Source organism: Eutrema salsugineum, unplaced genomic scaffold, assembly GCF_000478725.1.
Source record: "Eutrema salsugineum unplaced genomic scaffold, Eutsalg1_0 scaffold_11, whole genome shotgun sequence".
Taxonomy (NCBI): Eukaryota; Viridiplantae; Streptophyta; class Magnoliopsida; order Brassicales; family Brassicaceae; genus Eutrema; species Eutrema salsugineum.
This window is the reverse complement of record NW_006256901.1, coordinates 11,537,578-11,554,659: the sequence shown is the minus strand read 5'-3', so window position 1 is coordinate 11,554,659 and position 17,082 is coordinate 11,537,578. Positions and strand designations below refer to the sequence as shown.

The 17,082-nt window shown below is 44.2% G+C and overlaps 2 non-coding genes across 2 annotated transcripts; both read left to right on the top strand.

Annotated features, from left to right (window-relative positions):
* Positions 1-4,243: 4,243 nt before the first annotated feature.
* Positions 4,244-4,350, top strand: LOC112089996. The gene has a single exon (XR_002901355.1). It is a non-coding gene; the product is annotated as a small nucleolar RNA R71 (small nucleolar RNA).
* An 8,850-nt stretch (positions 4,351-13,200) lies between these two features.
* LOC112090191 lies at positions 13,201-13,307 on the top strand. Its single transcript, XR_002901539.1, has one exon. It is a non-coding gene; the product is annotated as a small nucleolar RNA R71 (small nucleolar RNA).
* Positions 13,308-17,082: the final 3,775 nt, after the last annotated feature.

Genomic DNA, 17,082 nt, shown 5'->3' with positions numbered 1-17,082 from the left:
GGTTCAAGGAGAGGAACTGAGGTAGCTCCCTCTCTTGTTTCTGATGCCAAGTAATGCTTTACCCTCTGACCGTTTACCACAAAACCTTGTCCATCTTTTCCTTTTAGAACCACGGCTCCATAGGGCCTTACTTCAAGAATTGTGAACGGACCGGACCACCTAGACCTCAGCTTCCCAGGGAATAGCTTAAGTCTCGAGTTAAACGACAGAACTTGGTCCCCTTCTTTGAACTCTCTCTTGGGTATCTTCTTGTCATGGAGCGCCTTGGTCCTTTCCTTATAGATTTTAGAGCTCTCAAAAGCGTCTAAACGGATCTCCTCAAGCTCATGAAGCTGTAAAACCCTTTTCTCTTGTGCGGTCCTGATGTCAAAGTTCAGAAGTTTTACTGCCCACAAGGCATTGTATTCCAACTCAACCGGTAAATGGCAGCTTTTCCCATAGATCAAGTTAAACGGTGAGGTTCCAATGGGGGTCTTGTATGCGGTTCTGTAAGCCCACAAAGCATCATCAAGTTTCTTGCTCCAATCTTTCCTAGATGAGCTCACGGTTCTTTCCAAAATGGCCTTTATCTGTCGGTTAGAAACTTCCACTTGGCCGCTGGTAAAGCATCATCCATGGGGACCCGTTCTTCAATCCTTAGCCTCGAGAGATGGTCTGCGGCCCTGTTTTCAATACCCTTCTTATCAAGAATCTCCATGTCAAATTCTTGGAGCAACAAAACCCATCTTAGAAGCCTCGGCTTAGCGTCCTTCTTAGACATCAGATACCTCAAGGCCGCGTGATCTGTGTAGACCGTGACCTTTGATCCCACAAGATAACTCCGGAATTTATCAAATGCAAACATAATGGCAAGCATTTCTTTCTCGGTGGTCGCATACGTTTCTTGAGCCGAGTCTAAGGTGCGGCTTGCGTAATAGATTACATGAAGCTTCTTATCTTTGTTCTGCCCTAAGACAGCTCCCACAGCATAATCAGAAGCATCAGTCATCACTTCGAATGGTAAAGACCAATCAGGGGCTTGTACAATCGGTGCACTGATCAAAGCTTCCTTGATTCTCTTAAACTCCTCTTCACACTCTTCATCAAAGACAAACTCCACTTCTTTGCACAATAGCCTAGTTAAGGGTCTATAGAACCCTGCGTGGCCAAGGAAGCTTCTTATTCCTTTTACAGAATTTGGAGCATGTAGGTTCACCATCACCTCGATCTTAGCCTTGTCTACCTAAATGCCCTTCTCTGATACCTTGTGTCCCAAGACAATGCCTTCTTGGACCATGAAATGGCATTTTTCCCAGTTCAAGACAAGCCTATGCTCCTCACACCGCTTAAGAACCTGAGATAGATTAGCAAGACATTCGGAGAAAGAGGAGCCGTATACGGAGAAATCATCCATAAATACCTCAACATTCTCTTCAATTAGATCAGAGAAAATGTGCATCATACATCTTTGAAAAGTGGCCGGCGCATTACATAAACCGAAAGGTATTCTCCTATAGGCATAAGTCCCATAAGGGCAGGTGAATGTCGTTTTCTCTTGATCTCGGGGGTCTATAGGTATTTGAAAGGACCCCGAGTACCCATCAAGAAAACAAAAATAAGGATGATTAGCTAGCCGTTCAAGCATTTGATCAATGAATGGTAAAGGAAAATGATCTTTTCTTGATGCAGAATTCAATTTCCTATAGTCAATGCACATGCGATGGCCGGTTATAGTTCTTTGGGCTATGAGTTCATCCTTATCGTTTTTCACCACCGTGATCCCACCTTTCTTGGGCACAACGTGTACAGGAGATACCCACCGAGAGTCAGAGATTGGATATATTATCCCTGCCTCAAGGAGCTTTAGTATCTCCTTCTTAACCACCTCTTTAAGGTTCGGGTTAAGGCGACGTTGGTGCTCAATAGAGGACATAGCTTGGTCCTCTAGGTGGATCCTGTGGGTGCATATGTCAGGAGAGATCCCTCTAATATCACCCAAAGAATAACCTATGGCTCTCCTGAACTTTCTTATTTCACTAAGTAATGCACGTTCCTCATGTTCAAGCAAGCTATCATTTATGATCACAGGAAAGGTGGAGTTTAGACCCAAGAATGCATACCTGAGCCCTGTTGGTAGAGGCTTGAGCTCAAAAGGGGGTGCATCTGCCTCATTCCAATTGGCATCAAAGCTGCATTGGCTCGGAACAGCTTCCTCGGCCTTTTCTTTGTTCTCGCGCGGTTTACCATCGGCCTCAGCACAAGCTGTCACGGCCATGATATCCCGAGGTGTCTCCTCTATGCCCTTGGACCCCTCGCTGTCTAAAATGTCGAGGCCACTCTTCTTGAGCTCTACAAACCTCGTCTCAGCTCCAAGTTCCTTCGGTTGGTCCAAGAGAAGCTTGTACACCTCGCTTTCGTCGTTCAAGTACCCGTGCTTGCTTTGTTCCCGTGTCAAGACCACTTGTAATGGGTCTTCTGCGTTTAACTTCACTAGGAGCTCATCAGCTAGCTCCTCCATAACCTCCACGTAGAAAACCTGATCTCCAATGGTCGGTTTCTTCATCATTTCCTTCACGTTGAACTTCATAGTCTCGGAACCGATATGTAGTTCAATCATACCCCCTCTCACATCTATTATGGCTCCTGCGGTCGCTAAGAACGGTAGGCCCAAGATGATGGGGTCTAGTGGTTCCTCGTCCATCTCAAGAACTATGAAGTGTGTGGGAATTTCTATCTCACCGATTCTCAAAGGTAAATTCTCAAGCAAACCCACCGGTAATCGAACCGATCTATCAGCTAATACAAGAGAGATCTTGGCCGGCTTGTAGCTTTTGTATCCCATTCTCTTGGCCACCGTGTAAGGCATTAAGCTCACAGAAGCTCCTAGATCACATAAGCAATTTGAGAACTTCAAGTGACCTAAAGCACACGGTAGTAAAGCTGCCCGGATCGGATAGCTTTCTTGGTCTAGATCTCCTTTGTATTATAGCGCTTCACTCATGGCTTAGTATTACCATACCCTGAAGCTCCTTTGTCTTGTTGAGGATCGCGTCCTTTAGAAACTTTCCAAGCTGAGGTATAGCAAAGAAAGCATCTATGATGGGTAAGGTAAGTTGCGTGTTCTCCAAGTGTTTGTCAAAGACCACCTTGGCTTTGTCTAGGATTTTCTTTTTGAAATGCCCTGGGAATGGTATCTTGGTGGTGGAACGTAGGGCTTTTCAAGCTCAGTTGTCTTCTCCACCTCTTTCCCTTTGTCTTTAACCGGTTCCATCTTCAAAACTTCATCGTCATGCGCATCATCTGAGGCTGCCTCCCCCTCTAATTGCTCATTGGCCTCATTGAGCTTTGTCTTAGGCGTTGGAGCTTGTAATTCTTTACCACTCCTCAATGTGATAGCGTTCACATACTCCTTGGGGTTGGCTCCGGCTTACCGGGTAAATCCGGGCCTCTTGATGATGTAGAGGCTTGGTTTTGCTTAAGCTCTCTGATATCTTGCTGCATTGTTGCGTGCTGGCTCTCAACCCTCTGCTGACCCTGTAACAGTTGCTGTAAAATCCCACAGACATCGGTTCCCATCTGATTCTGACCCGTTCCCTGAATCTGTTGCTGATTACCCATCGGATGCGGATTGAACCCTGGTGGAAACTTGTGTTGCTGCGGTTGGCTGTTGAAGTTGTTACCCTGAGCCGCTTGATTCTGCTGAGTGTAGCCTTGCTGTTGCCCACTGAACTGTTGCTTGGGCTGAAAGTTATTCTGAAAAGGGGCTTTTTGAGCATAGTTTTGTTGTTGTTGTTGAGCAGGGTACACTTGGTCTTGAGGGTTAGCCACATTTGGGTTTTGGTATGAGAGGTTTGGGTTACTGTTGCAGTTGTTAAACCGCTGATACCTCTGCTGATTCCCTATGTAGTTCAGCTCTTCTTGAGTTAGACCATCTTCATTAACATTGTCAAAACTTGGCCCTTGCTCATCAAACTCGCCTACAAAGTGTATTGGCTTTTGAGTCGCCATTAGAACTTTGTCAAGCTTGCTCTGAAGCTCTCTTATATCCTTCTTCATGTGATGTTCATCACTAGATCCCTCTGAACGGTTTGCCCTATCAAAATCCTCTCCATACGTGTCATTAGACATGGCTAGGTTTTCTACTAGTTCCATTGCCGCATTGATCTCTTTCCCAAGAAAATTTCCGTTTGAGGCGGTATCGAGTTGGTTTCTGATCTTGGGGAGTGCACCTCGGTATAAAGTACTCAAGAGGGATGCCTCTGAGAAGCGGTGGTGTGGGCATTGGTTTGTATAGCTTCGAAACCGTTCCCAAGCTTCACTAAAGCTCTCGTTGTTGTGCTGCGTGAAACTTGAGATCTGATTCCTGAGCTTAGCCGTGCGTGATGTGGAAAAGAACTTTGATAAGAACGCTAGTTTACACTGCTCCCATGTTTGTATAGAACCCCTCGGGAGGTTCTTTTCCCACTGGTGAGCTTTATCGCCGAGGCTGAAAGGGAAAAAGCGTAGCTTGAAGCTATCTTCTGAGACACCATTGATCTTGGTTTAGTCGCAAACCCGATCAAACTGATCTAGATGCTCAAGAGGGTCTTCTCCGGCTAGACCGTGAAACTTGGAGTTCTGTACCATATTGAGCAGGGAAGCTTTAACTTCAAAGTTGTTATTTTGAACCGGTGGTGCTTGAATCCCGACTCTATATTGGTGCGCATTAGCTCGGTCATTTTCTCCAACAAAGACCGGAGGAGGTTGTCTCTGAGCTTGTGGAGGTGGCGGATGAACATGATGGGCTTGTTGCTCGTTTCTATTTGCTAGTTGTTGGTTTTGCTAAGCAAGCCGTTCGTTTCTTTGAGCCTGTTGTTGGTTAACATAGACTTGTTGTTCATTTCTTCCTGCCTCCGCCTGATTAGCCTGAGCCTGGTGCTCGGCATCCTGAGCCTGTTGCTCGATCCTTTGCTGTTCTGCCATTCCAAGCCTTTCAAAGTGCCGTTCTCTCTCGCGAGCTCGCCTCTCAATCCTGTTGATGTTATTGTCGTAGGGTAAAGGCGGTTCTGTGCTACAAGACCTGGTTTTCATGCACCTGAAATCAAAACTTGCAAAAGAGTCAGTAAAACAAAAGAAATTAAAGTCTTGATCTTAAGAACAAATAAGAGAATAATGCTCCCACAAGTTGGCAACGGCGCCAATTGATAACTAAGATTTTTCACTCTTTAAAGAGGTTATCAATACCCCTGTCCTTGTAGTACAAGGGGTTATCAAACCAAACTTGTGATGGAGGCACTAATCTATGTTACTTGTATTCTTAAGTCAAGAGGGAAATGGTAAAGGTTTAGCTAAACTATTTAACAAGTAAATGAGCATGAAAATGAAACAAAGATGAGATTTAGACTAAGTAAGGATGCTAATGACAAGTAAGTGATTCGGATGATGATAAAATATGATAAACGCAGAAGCTTTAGACAGGATATTTGACTCGAGTGCTTCCAAGCTAAACTAATGGGTTAATGAATCATTTTATCAAGCGGTTTCATTTAACTTTGAACTCAAGACATATTAATCTTCTCATGAAAGTATTAAACATCTAAACTGATCCTCTTACCAAAATCCCTTTTGAGAAGCATGAACCAGTCAGCAATAAGATTCAGTTCAATATGTCATTTAAGAGAACAAACTATCACTCTCGCGATGAAAGACTCTTAAACCTTTAACCGAGTGGTTCAGACATTTCTACAAACACTTTTGATGCGAGATATGTCTCAGATCTGAACCTTAAGTGATGTGCTTGGATCCAGCCTAGAGATCACATCGGTTAAAGAATGAAACATGCAAGACTAGACACCTAAACCCATTAATCTATCTTGAAAGCACCATAATCTACCTATCTAAAGCCGCTTAAACGACTACTCACTGATCATAACGAGCTCACTAAGTCCTTTGCAAGACGTGTAGCTAGTCATGATTAGGAGTTTAATACTGGATGATAAAAGAAAGTAAAGAAAGAATAAGATTCTGATGCAAAAACGAGATATCGGATTAGATTAATCAAGTTTCACAAAAGAGGCAAGTTCTTAAAGCTAAAAGATGATAAGAGATAAGATGCTTAGGTTTTTGGTCCTAAAATGTATTTATAGCAAAGGGAAAGTGTCACGGGTCAGCACGGAACTAACCGGGTACTGAGCCGCCTTCTCGGGTCAATGGGTGAGTGCCACGGTGTGTCGGAGAGTGAAGCCGAGGCCTTGATGTCGAGGAGTGCACGTGAGCAAAGATCGAAATGGAGATCTCGTGAAGAACACGTCAAGAACATGCATGAACCCTAGTCTTTGATCCATCGCCACGTATGTGTTCTTGAGCCGTCTTGTTCTTGATTCTGGAGTTGTGACAAGGGACCTCACCATAAAATGTCATGGGGCTTGGTAGTCGAGGGGTTCGGGAGAACAGAGTCCGGGATGCACGCCGAGGCCATTACACCGAGGTGCACGTTTAACACTTAGTCGTTTCCAGCTTCATTTCTTACGTGTGCATGCCTTGATCTCAACATGCTAGGGTGTCAGCACGAGGTCTAGTCCAAAATACTCCCAAGATATGAGCCTTGACTTGAGCAATGTCGAGGTAATGATGCTGAGGCCTGAGAAAACACTTAGCGCGTATCGCAACTCATTTAGGCTCGTACCGACCAACTTGCCCTCCGGAAGCAGTAGATTTCAACACACGACTCCAATTGCATAGAGACCAGTTCCATAGTCAAGATGACTCAATAAGCTCGAACTTTGGTGAGGAAATCGTCGGAGATTGGGAAGTGGAAGGCTTCTGGATTTCACATCTTTGCACCGCATTGAAATCGCCGGAAAACAAGCTTTTGGACCGATGTGAACTCCGGAGACTTTATCTTTCCAACCGCTGTTCCGAATAGAGCGATTCCAACTGTTCTGAGAAGGCCTTTCACAGAACTCAAACTTTGATGAATACCGGGAAGGCTTGTTCGGACCGGAAAGGCTCCGTCCTTCGTGATCTCTGAAGTCCGCTGTTCGGTTCTCGAGTACGCGCAGTACTGGTGCATCTTCCGGAAGCCGTATCTTTCTCCTCACTAGTCCGAATTGGATGATTCCAACTGTTCTGGGATCTTTGCTTGATTATCTCCAACTTTGATGAAAACCCCGCCAACTGATTCGGACCGAAAGGTTCCCCGGATTTCTGATCTTTGAAACGCGCGAGCAAGGACAGGTTTTAGCCGAGAAAAGCTTCCTGCGGTAAGGAAAATGACCGAGGGCTATGTACCGCGGTAAGCTCTTTAGCCGTAAATTTCCTCTCGCCTCGGCCAAAAACTTAACCCGAGGTAATTTGCACCCGATACTCGAACTTGGCCGATTTTGGTCGATCGGTAAGGGTTTTGGCCGATATTGAGCGTTCGGTAAGCTTTTTGACCGAGGTTTCTGTCCAGCTGGTACGAGTTTTGGCCGAGAAATTTCTCCAAGCGGTTTTCACCATTTCTGACCCTTTTCTTCACCGTTTTCTTTTCTGCTTCCCTTCTTAAGCTCCAAATGGCTTCCAAAGCACTTGATAAAGACTTCAAAACATGCAAAACTCTTTGGGACCTAATGCAAGCCCTAAATCCTATTTTGATGCCTAAAGACTCAATCTACATGGGAAAACACATGATGAGGACTCTAAAATGCAATCTAAATGATGTAAAATATAGACATATCATCATTCCGTGTTGGTTTTGCCACGGCCAGGTCCCGAACCCGTGTCTTCTAACCGTGTCAGAACCCGAGCCTTTGTCCGTCCGTGTCTCGTTTTGCCACGGCCAGGTCGCGGTCCCGTGTCCATTGACCGTGTCAAAGCCCGAACCCAGGTTTTTGTTATCTTCGTGTTGCCACGGTCACCTTCATGTCCGTGTCTCGTGGCCGTGGCAGGAACCAAATGAATGCTCAGTCTTTTTCTTTGCCGCGGCCTGCCTGCGGTCCCGTGCCTTTTACATGTGGCAAACACCAAACAATTGTAACTTTTGCCACGGCCAGCTTCCGTTCCATGTCTCCTGGCCGTGTCAAGTCCCGAACTCAGGTCCATTCCTCATTTCTTTTTGCCACGGTTACCTGTGTCCCGTGTCTTCCCACCGTGGCAATCACCGAACACTTGCTTCTTTTGCCACGGCCAGGTCTTGAGACCGTGATTCATTCCCCGTGGCTTAGCTAAGAAGCTTGCCACGCCCTGGTTTCTGACCGTGAACGGTGACCATGCTCAAGGCCGAGCATAAGTTTGTGCCCACTCATTCATTCCTTTTCATCTTTTGTTCACTTTCCAAGGGTCCAAACTCAAACCTGTAACCTGTGGACACTAAACAAACCCATCAAAATATCCTAAAACATAAAAAAAAGAAAGAAATCAAAAGATCAAAAGCATATTTACAAAAGGATAAGCTTGGGGTGCCTCCCAAGAGCACTTTGTTAAAAGTCTCTAAGTTTGACTTTGGAAACCTGTTTAACAGGCTGGTGGTGGATCAAGAAGGGGAACTGATGTCGCTTCCTCCTTCTTTTGTGAAACCAGATAATGCTTGATCCTCTGGCCATTTACCACAAACTGTTGACCATTCTTTCCTTCTAAGACAGTAGCACCATATGGTCTCACTTCAAGAACTTTAAAAGGTCCAAACCATCTAGACTTAAGTTTTCCAGGAAACAACTTAAGTCTAGAGTTGAATAGCAACACCAAATCACCATCCTTGAACTCCCTTTTCAGAATCTTTTGATCATGCAGAGCTTTGGTCTTCTCCTTATAAATCTTTGAGGTCTCAAAAGCTCCAAGCCTTATCTCTTCAAGTTCATAGAGTTGCATGACCCTTTTCTCTTGAGCTGTCTTGATATCACAGTTCAGCAACTTCACAGCCCACAAAGCCTTGTACTCCAACTCAACAGGAAGGTGGCAGCTCTTCCCATATAGCAGATTGAAAGGTGATGTCCCAGTAGGAGTTTTAAAGGCAGTCCTATAAGCCCACAATGCATCATCTAGCCTTTTGCTCCAATCTTTTCTGCTTGAGCTAACAGTCCTCTTAAGAATGGCCTTGATCTGTCTATTAGATACTTCAATCTTTTCTGCTTGAGCTAACAGTCCTCTTAAGAATGATAAGGAGTAACTACCTTGTGTTTCACTCCATGCTTTCTCAGCAATCCCTCCAAAGTCTTGTTCACAAAATGAGATCCTCCATCAGAGATAACAACCCTGGGTACTCCAAATCTTGGGAAGATAATGCTCTTGAACAACTTCACTACTACCTTGGAATCATTGGTAGGGGAAGCAATGGCCTCAACCCATTTGGACACATAGTGCACAGCCACAAGAATGTACTGATTCCCATAGGATGAAATGAAGAGCCCCATGAAGTCAATCCCCCAGCAATCAAAGATCTCAACTTCTAGAATTGGGTTTTGAGGCATCTCACTCCTCTTTGATATGTTCCCATGCCTCTGACAGGCATCACATGCTGAAACAACTAACTGAGCATCTTTGAACGTTGTGGCCCACCAAAACCCACTCTGAAGAACCTTTGCCACAGTCTTGAATGCTCCCATGTGACCCCCAAAACCTGAACCATGACACTCTTGCAACACAGGTTGCATCTCCTCCTCAGCAAGACACCTTCTATACAGCTGATCTTTGTTCAGGACATAGAGGTAGGGCTCATCCCAATGGTATCTTTGAACATATCTGAAGAACTTCTTCCTGTGGTAAGCATCAAGTTCAGGTGGTTCCACTCCACAAGCCAGAAAGTTCACAATATCAGCAAACCAGGACATCCTCCTCTCTTGGATGCTATCCACTTCTTCAAACTCCAAGTAAGAATGGAGCACCATCAGTGATTCCTCAGGAAGACTATCATTGAGAGGCACTTCAGAATCAATTCTCAACCTAGAGAGATGGTCTGCAGCTCCATTCTCTATACCCTTTTTATCTTGTACTTCCATATCAAACTCCTGAAGTAGAAGTACCCATCTCAATAGTCTTGGCTTAGCATCTTTCTTGGTCATCAGATACCTGAGGGCTGCATGATCAGTATATACAATGACTCTTGATCCCACCAGGTAACTTCTGAATTTATCAAAGGCAAAGACTATTGCCAACATTTCCTTCTCAGTAGTAGCATACTTCTCTTGTGCAGAGTCAAGTGTTCTACTAGCATAGTAGATGACATGAAGCTTCTTATCTTTCCTCTGGCCAAGTACTGCTCCAACTGCAAAATCAGATGCATCAGTCATAACCTCAAAAGCAAGGGACCAGTCTGGTGCTTGGACAATTGGTGCACTGACTAATGCATACTTGATCATCTTGAAGGCCTCTTCACATTCAGCATCAAAGATGAAATCTACTTCTTTACACAACAGTCTTGTCAAGGGCCTGGCTATTCTTGAGAAGTATTTGATAAATCTTCTGTAAAACCCTGCATGGCCAAGGATACTCCTTATCCCTTTGACTGAAGTGGGGGTTTGCAGATTCACCATCACTTCCACCTTTGCTCTGTCAACCTCTATGCCCTTCTCAGATATCTTATGCCCAAGAACTATTCCTTCCTGCACCATGAAGTGGCATTTCTCCCAGTTCAACACCAAGTTATGCTGCTCACATCTCTCCAAGACCTGTGACAAATTAGAGAGACAATCCGAGAAGGAGGAGCCATAGACACTAAAGTCATCCATGAACACCTCCACCTTCTCTTCAATTATGTCAGAGAATATATGCATCATGCAACGTTGAAATGTGGCAGGGGCATTACAGAGACCAAAAGGCATTCGCCTATATGCAAAGGTGCCATAAGGGCATGTGAATGTTGTTTTCTCTTGATCCCGGGGATCAATGGGAATTTGGAAGAACTCCGAGTACCCATCGAGAAAACAAAAGAAGGGGTGGTTTGCAAGCCTCTCTAACATCTGATCAATGAAAGGTAAAGGAAAATGATCCTTCCTAGAGGCTGCATTGAGCTTTCTATAGTCTATACACATTTTGTGTCCTGTGACAGTCCTAGTAGCTATCAGCTCATCCTTCTCGTTTTTAACCACTGTGATACCACCCTTCTTGGGCACAACATGAACAGGAGACACCCATCTTGAGTCAGAGATTTGGTAAATTATCCCTGCCTCAAGAAGTTTTAGTATCTCCTTCTTAACCACTTCTTTAAGGTTGGGGTTAAGACGTCGTTGATGCTCAATAGAGGACATAGATTGGTCCTCTAGGTGAATCCTGTGGGTGCAGATGTCAGGAGAGATCCCTCTAATATCAGCCAAAGAATATCCTATGGCTCTCCTGAACTTTCTTATCTCACTAAGCAATGCACTCTCTTTGTCCTCTAATAGGCTATCATTGATGATTACTGGATATGTGGAGTTTAAGCCCAAGAAAGCATACCTGAGCCCTGTTGGTAGAGGCTTGAGCTCAACAGGGGGTGCATCAGCCTCATTCCAATCCTGGTCTAAGCTGCTTTGGCTGGTGTTTGATCCTTTGATAGCAAAAACCTCAGAGCCACTTTGTTCCAGTTCCAAAAACCTTGTCTCAGGACCCAGCTCTCTAGCATTGTCCAAATACAACTTGTACCCTTCACTTGCTTCTGCTAAGAGCCCACTGTCTCCTTGTTCTTGAGTTAAAGCAGCTTGAAGAGGATCCTCAGTGTTCAGCTCCTCAAGCAACTCATCAGCCAACTGATCCATTGTCTCCACATCATTGACCTTCAATGGTGGGTTTCTTCATCATCTCATTCACATCAAACTTGAGCTTTTTAGACCCAAGTTGAAGCTCTATTATCCCACCACTCACATCAATTATGGCTCCTGCAGTTGCCAAGAATGGTCTGCCCAAGATAAGAGGATCAACTGGTTCCTCATCCATTTCCAGCACAACAAAATCTGTTGGAACCTCAAAACCACCAATCTTGACAGGTAGATCTTCCAACATACCAAAAGGCAATCTAACTGATCTATCTTCAAGGATAAGAGAGATCCTTGCAGGTTTGAAGACTCTAAAGCCCAGCTTCTTTGCTATGGAGAATGGCATCAAGCTGACTGATGCCCCTAGATCACAAAGACATCCAGAGAATAGAAGAGGTCCAATGGCACAAGGGAGTGTGAAACTCTCTGGATCAGTCAACTTTCTTGGAATGGACTTCTTCTGAATGATAGCACTGCATTCATGACTTAGTACCACCATGCCTTGAAGTTCTTTAGTCTTGTTCAGAATGGCATCCCTAAAGAACTTGCCCATCTTTGGCATCATTAGGAATGCATCAATGAGAGGCATTTTGAGTGGTGTCTCCTTGAGTGCTTTCTCAAATACAGCTCTTGCCTTGTCCACAAGCTGCTTCTTAAATCTCCCTGGAAATGGGAGCTTGGGTTGGTATGGAGGTGGTGGCACATATACCTTTTCTGGTTCAGGTTCCTTTGCTACCTCTTTACCTTTTTCTGTCCTTGGTTTCTCAGCAACTTGATCATCCTTTAAGGCTGCCTCCCCCTTAGTTTGATCATTGTCCTCAATAATCACATTGTTGTTCTCAATACCAGGTAACTCTTTTCCACTCCTCAGTGTAATGGGCTTAGCATAATCCTTGGGGTTGGGTTCTGGTGGACCAAACCCAGGTGGTGCCTTGTGCTGCTGTGAACTGAAACTAGGACCTTGAAATGGTTGCTGTTGCTGACCAAAACCTTGATTCTGAGCAAACTGATTTTTGGGTTGAAAAGACCCTTGAAAATTGTTCTTGGGAACAAGGTTCTGTGGAGCTTGAGAATTGGGATAGACTTGATCTTTTATGTTAGCTACATAGGTGTTCCTGTAAGAAAGGTTTGGATTGGAATTACCATACTGATATCTCTGGAACCTCTGATTCACAATGTAGTTAAGCTCCTCTTGAGTAAGACCTTCTTCACTTATGTTCTCAAAGATTTAGAAGGTTCCTCATACTCTCCAACAAAATGCATTGGCTTCTGAGTGGTGAATTTCAGCTTGTCCAATTCACTTCTCAACTCCTTAACTTCCCTAGTGAGCCTCTGTTCTGAGCTTGAACCTTCAGATCTATTTGATCTGTCATAGTCTTCACCATAAGTATCATTGCTCAATGCTAAGTTCTCCACTAGCTCTAAAGCAGCATGTTTCTCCTTGCCCAGAAAGTTCCCATTGGAAGCAGTATCCAGCTGGTTTCTTATCTTGGGAAGAGCTCCTCTATATAGTGTGCTGAGAAGAGAAGCCTCACTAAACCCATGGTGTGGGCATTGGTTTGTGTAGCTCCTGAATCTCTCATATGCTTCACCAAAACTCTCATTGCTGTGCTGAGTGAAGCTAGAGATTTGATTCCTTAGTTTAGCGGTTCTGGAGGTGGAGAAGAACTTAGACAGGAAGGCTTGCTTGCATTGCTCCCAGGTTTGAATGGAGCCTCTTGGAAGATTCTTCTCCCATTGGTGAGCTTTGTCACCAAGTCTGAATGGAAATAATCTTAGCTTGAAGCTGTCTTCTGAAACTCCATTTATCTTTGTCAAGTCACACACTTTATCAAATTGATCCAAGTGTTCCAAGGGATCTTCCATTGCTAATCCATGGAACTTTGAGTTCTGGACCATATTCAACAAGGATGCCTTCACTTCAAAGTTGTTGTTTTGCACAGGTGGTGCCTGAATTCCAGCTCCATACTGATGAGCATTTGCCCTGTCATTCTCTCCAACATAGACTTGGGGTTGCTCATATCTCCTTTGCTGGTGTTGGAAAGGTTGATGTTGGTGGTGCACCTGTTGTCTTTGCTGTACATTGGCCTGATGCCTCTGTTGATGAGCTGGAGCTTGTCCCTGGTGGACATAAACTTGCTGTTGATGCACCTGTTCCTGATGAACATTACCCTGATGTAACCCTCGACCAACTCCATTACCAGCTCCATTACCCTGAGCCTGTTGCTCCTGAACTGGTTATTCTATATCGACCACGTGCTCTCTTTGTTCTTCCATATCAGCCTGATCAATCTGTCTTCCACGCCTGTCCCTTCTCCTCCTTGGTACCAAAAGATTGATGTTGTCGTTGAGAGGGAAAGGTGGACCACAGCTTCTTGATCTAGACCTGGTGTTCATGCACCTGAAATCACAAACAGAACTTGAAAGTAATCAGTAAAAACAAAAAAGAAAACACTTGATCTCAAGAACAGATCAGAGCTTAATGCTAAACAATCCGCAATCCCCGGCAACGGCGCCAATTGATAACTAAGAGTTTTCAAGGCTCTTTGTAGAGGTTATCAATCCCCTGCCTTGTAATACAAGGGGTTTATCAATCCAAGAATGTGGTGATAGACACTAAGTTATGTGATCAGGTTCTTAATTCAAGCAAGCAAGTGTGGTTTTGATTAACTAATGAGAACTACAGACTTAAAACAAGATTAATGACTAAAGAAGAACTAAGCAAATGACAAGTGATGAGAATGTATGTATGATGATGAGAAAGGTCTTAGACATGATAGTGGATTAGGGTGCCTTCAGTGATAAACTAATGAGCTAATGAACCATATGATCAAGCAAACCATTCAACTTAAACATCATTAATTAAGTTAATCCTCTCATGAAGATATCAACTTCTATGCCAAAACAGTTTCTAACCTACTCATCATTAGTGAAACATGAATTAACAAGCATTAAGAATCAGTTTAATCTGTCATTTAAGCATATAAACAATCATTCCCATGATGAATAACACTTAAACCTCTAACAACCTTGGTTCAGGCATTTCATCAAACACTTTTGGTGCATGAAATGCCCAGAATCTAGACCACATATGATTTGTATGGATCTAGCATTAAGAACAGGTTGTAGAGAATGGAATATGCAAGATCTAACTCCTAAGCTCACTAATCTACCACTTAAGCACCCTAATCTACATATCTAAGACCTTAATATGGAGATTACTCACTAATCATGATCAACACACTAAATCCTTTGCAAGATGTGTTGTTAATCATGATTAGAAGTGTGATTTGATGATAAGAAATGATAGAACAAGATGATAAACACTCTTCAAATCGATTTTAAACTCAAAAGCAAGGTATAACAAGTGGTTTTTCACCAAAAAGGAAGAGAGACTAAAAATGGGATAAAAGTTCTCTCCAAATTAGGTCTAAAAACTATTTATAGGAGCCTTAAACGAACTGGGTCAGCCCGGAACAAACCGGGTACTAACCCGGCCTTGGTGGGTAAAAGATGAGTTTGCCACGGTCCAGCATGTTCTTGGTCAGGCCGTGGCAAGTGACCGTGTCAAATTCTTGTTCGCCTGTTCTTGGATGAATCTTGGTGCCACGGTCTAGCAAGTCTTGGTTCAATACCCGTGGCAAGTGGTCGTGTCAAACGCCGAAAGTTTGTGCAAGGTTTCCACGGCCAAGTCCTAGACCGTGGCATTCAGACCGTGTCAATCACCGAAAGTGTGTAAAAATTTGCCACGGTCAAGTCCTAGACCGTGGTATTGAGGTCGTGTCAAGAGCCGAATGTTTGCACAAAGTTGCCACGGTCAAGTCCTAGACCGTGGCATTCCATCGTGTAAAGTGCCGAATGCTTGTAAAATCATTCCCGGTCAATTGTTACTTTGCCACGGTCAAGTGTAGACCGTGGCATGAAGATCGTGTCAAACGCCGAAGGATTGCAATTAAGTGCCACGGCCAAGTGTGGACCGTGGCATTCTATTGTGGCACCTTTCACTTAGCTCGCATCGTTATGGGCTGCTTATACCACTTCGCATACCGGAAGGCTTAACTTCGAGGATATTGGTCCGAATTGTGTGATTTCGGTTGCAGAGGATAGAAGACTCATATATCTCCAACTTTGGTGAAGGAGGCTTCGGTTCTTGGGAAGTGGAAGGCTTCCTGGAGGGCTCATCTTCGCAGTGCATTTACACAATCAGAGAGAGGCGTCTAGACATGTGTCCATTCCGGAAACGTTATCTTCCTGCCCATAGCTCCGAATTGAGTTATCTCGGACATTCAGGAAAGATAACTCAAATAAGGCCCCGGAAACTGAATCGACCTGGAAGTGCACCGTCTTTCGCATTCTTAAGAGCTCATCGGGTCGGTCGAAGACGGCAGCGAGACAGGAGTTTTTTTTCTGACGAGCTTAACTTTCTGCTCACGCGTCCGAATTCCATGATTCCACTTGTTCTGGAACCGTGATCCAATCCTCTCCAACTTTGATGAAGCACCCAACAGCTGAATCGGACCGGAAGGTTCCCCGGACAGGCGATTTCGGAAACGTGTCTGCACCCAGAGATTTTGGCCAAGAAATCCTATAGCCGGTACGCGTTTTGGCCGATAAAATCCTTCCTGGTGCGCGAGAATGACCGAGAACCTCCAAAAACCCAATTTCACCATTTTTCAAGCCTTGATCACCATTCCACTTCCTGCATTCATCTTTTCAGCTCCAAATAGCTCCAAATACACCTGATAAACACTCAAAACATGCAAAGACTCATTGGGACCTAATGCATCTCCTAAGTCCTAAAAAACTCTAAGGACCTAAAATGCATGAAATAAGACATGATTTGGAATGAAATATGCAACCTAAATAATGCAAATTATGAACATATCAGGGCAACCTTCAATTATTCCACCTACGACAAAGAACTATATGCCTTAGTTCGCTCATTGGAAGTATAGCAACATTACTTGCTCGCCAAGGAGTTTGTTGTCCGTACGGATCATGAAACTCTAAAACACTTACGGGGTTAAACAGCACTCAAGAGAAGACATGCTCGATGGTTAGAGTTCATAGAAGCTTTTCCCTATGTGATAAAGTACAAGAACGGAAAGGAGAACATTGTAGCTAATGCCTTATCGAGGAGATATGCTCTTGTAACCACAATGGAGGCCAAGGTTCTTGTGTTTGAGCACATCAAAGGACAAGATTGGGTGGATCCAGACTTCGGCAGCACTTACATGGAATGTGAAAAGGGAGTATTCAGACCTTTTGATAGACATGATGTTTTCTTGTTTGGAGATAAACGCCTTTGTATTCCACAGGATTCCATGCGAGAGTTTATCATAAGGGAAGCACACGGAGGCGGTCTCATGGGTCACTTTGGCCGAGACAAAACCTTAGCCATCATCATGAAGCACTTCTT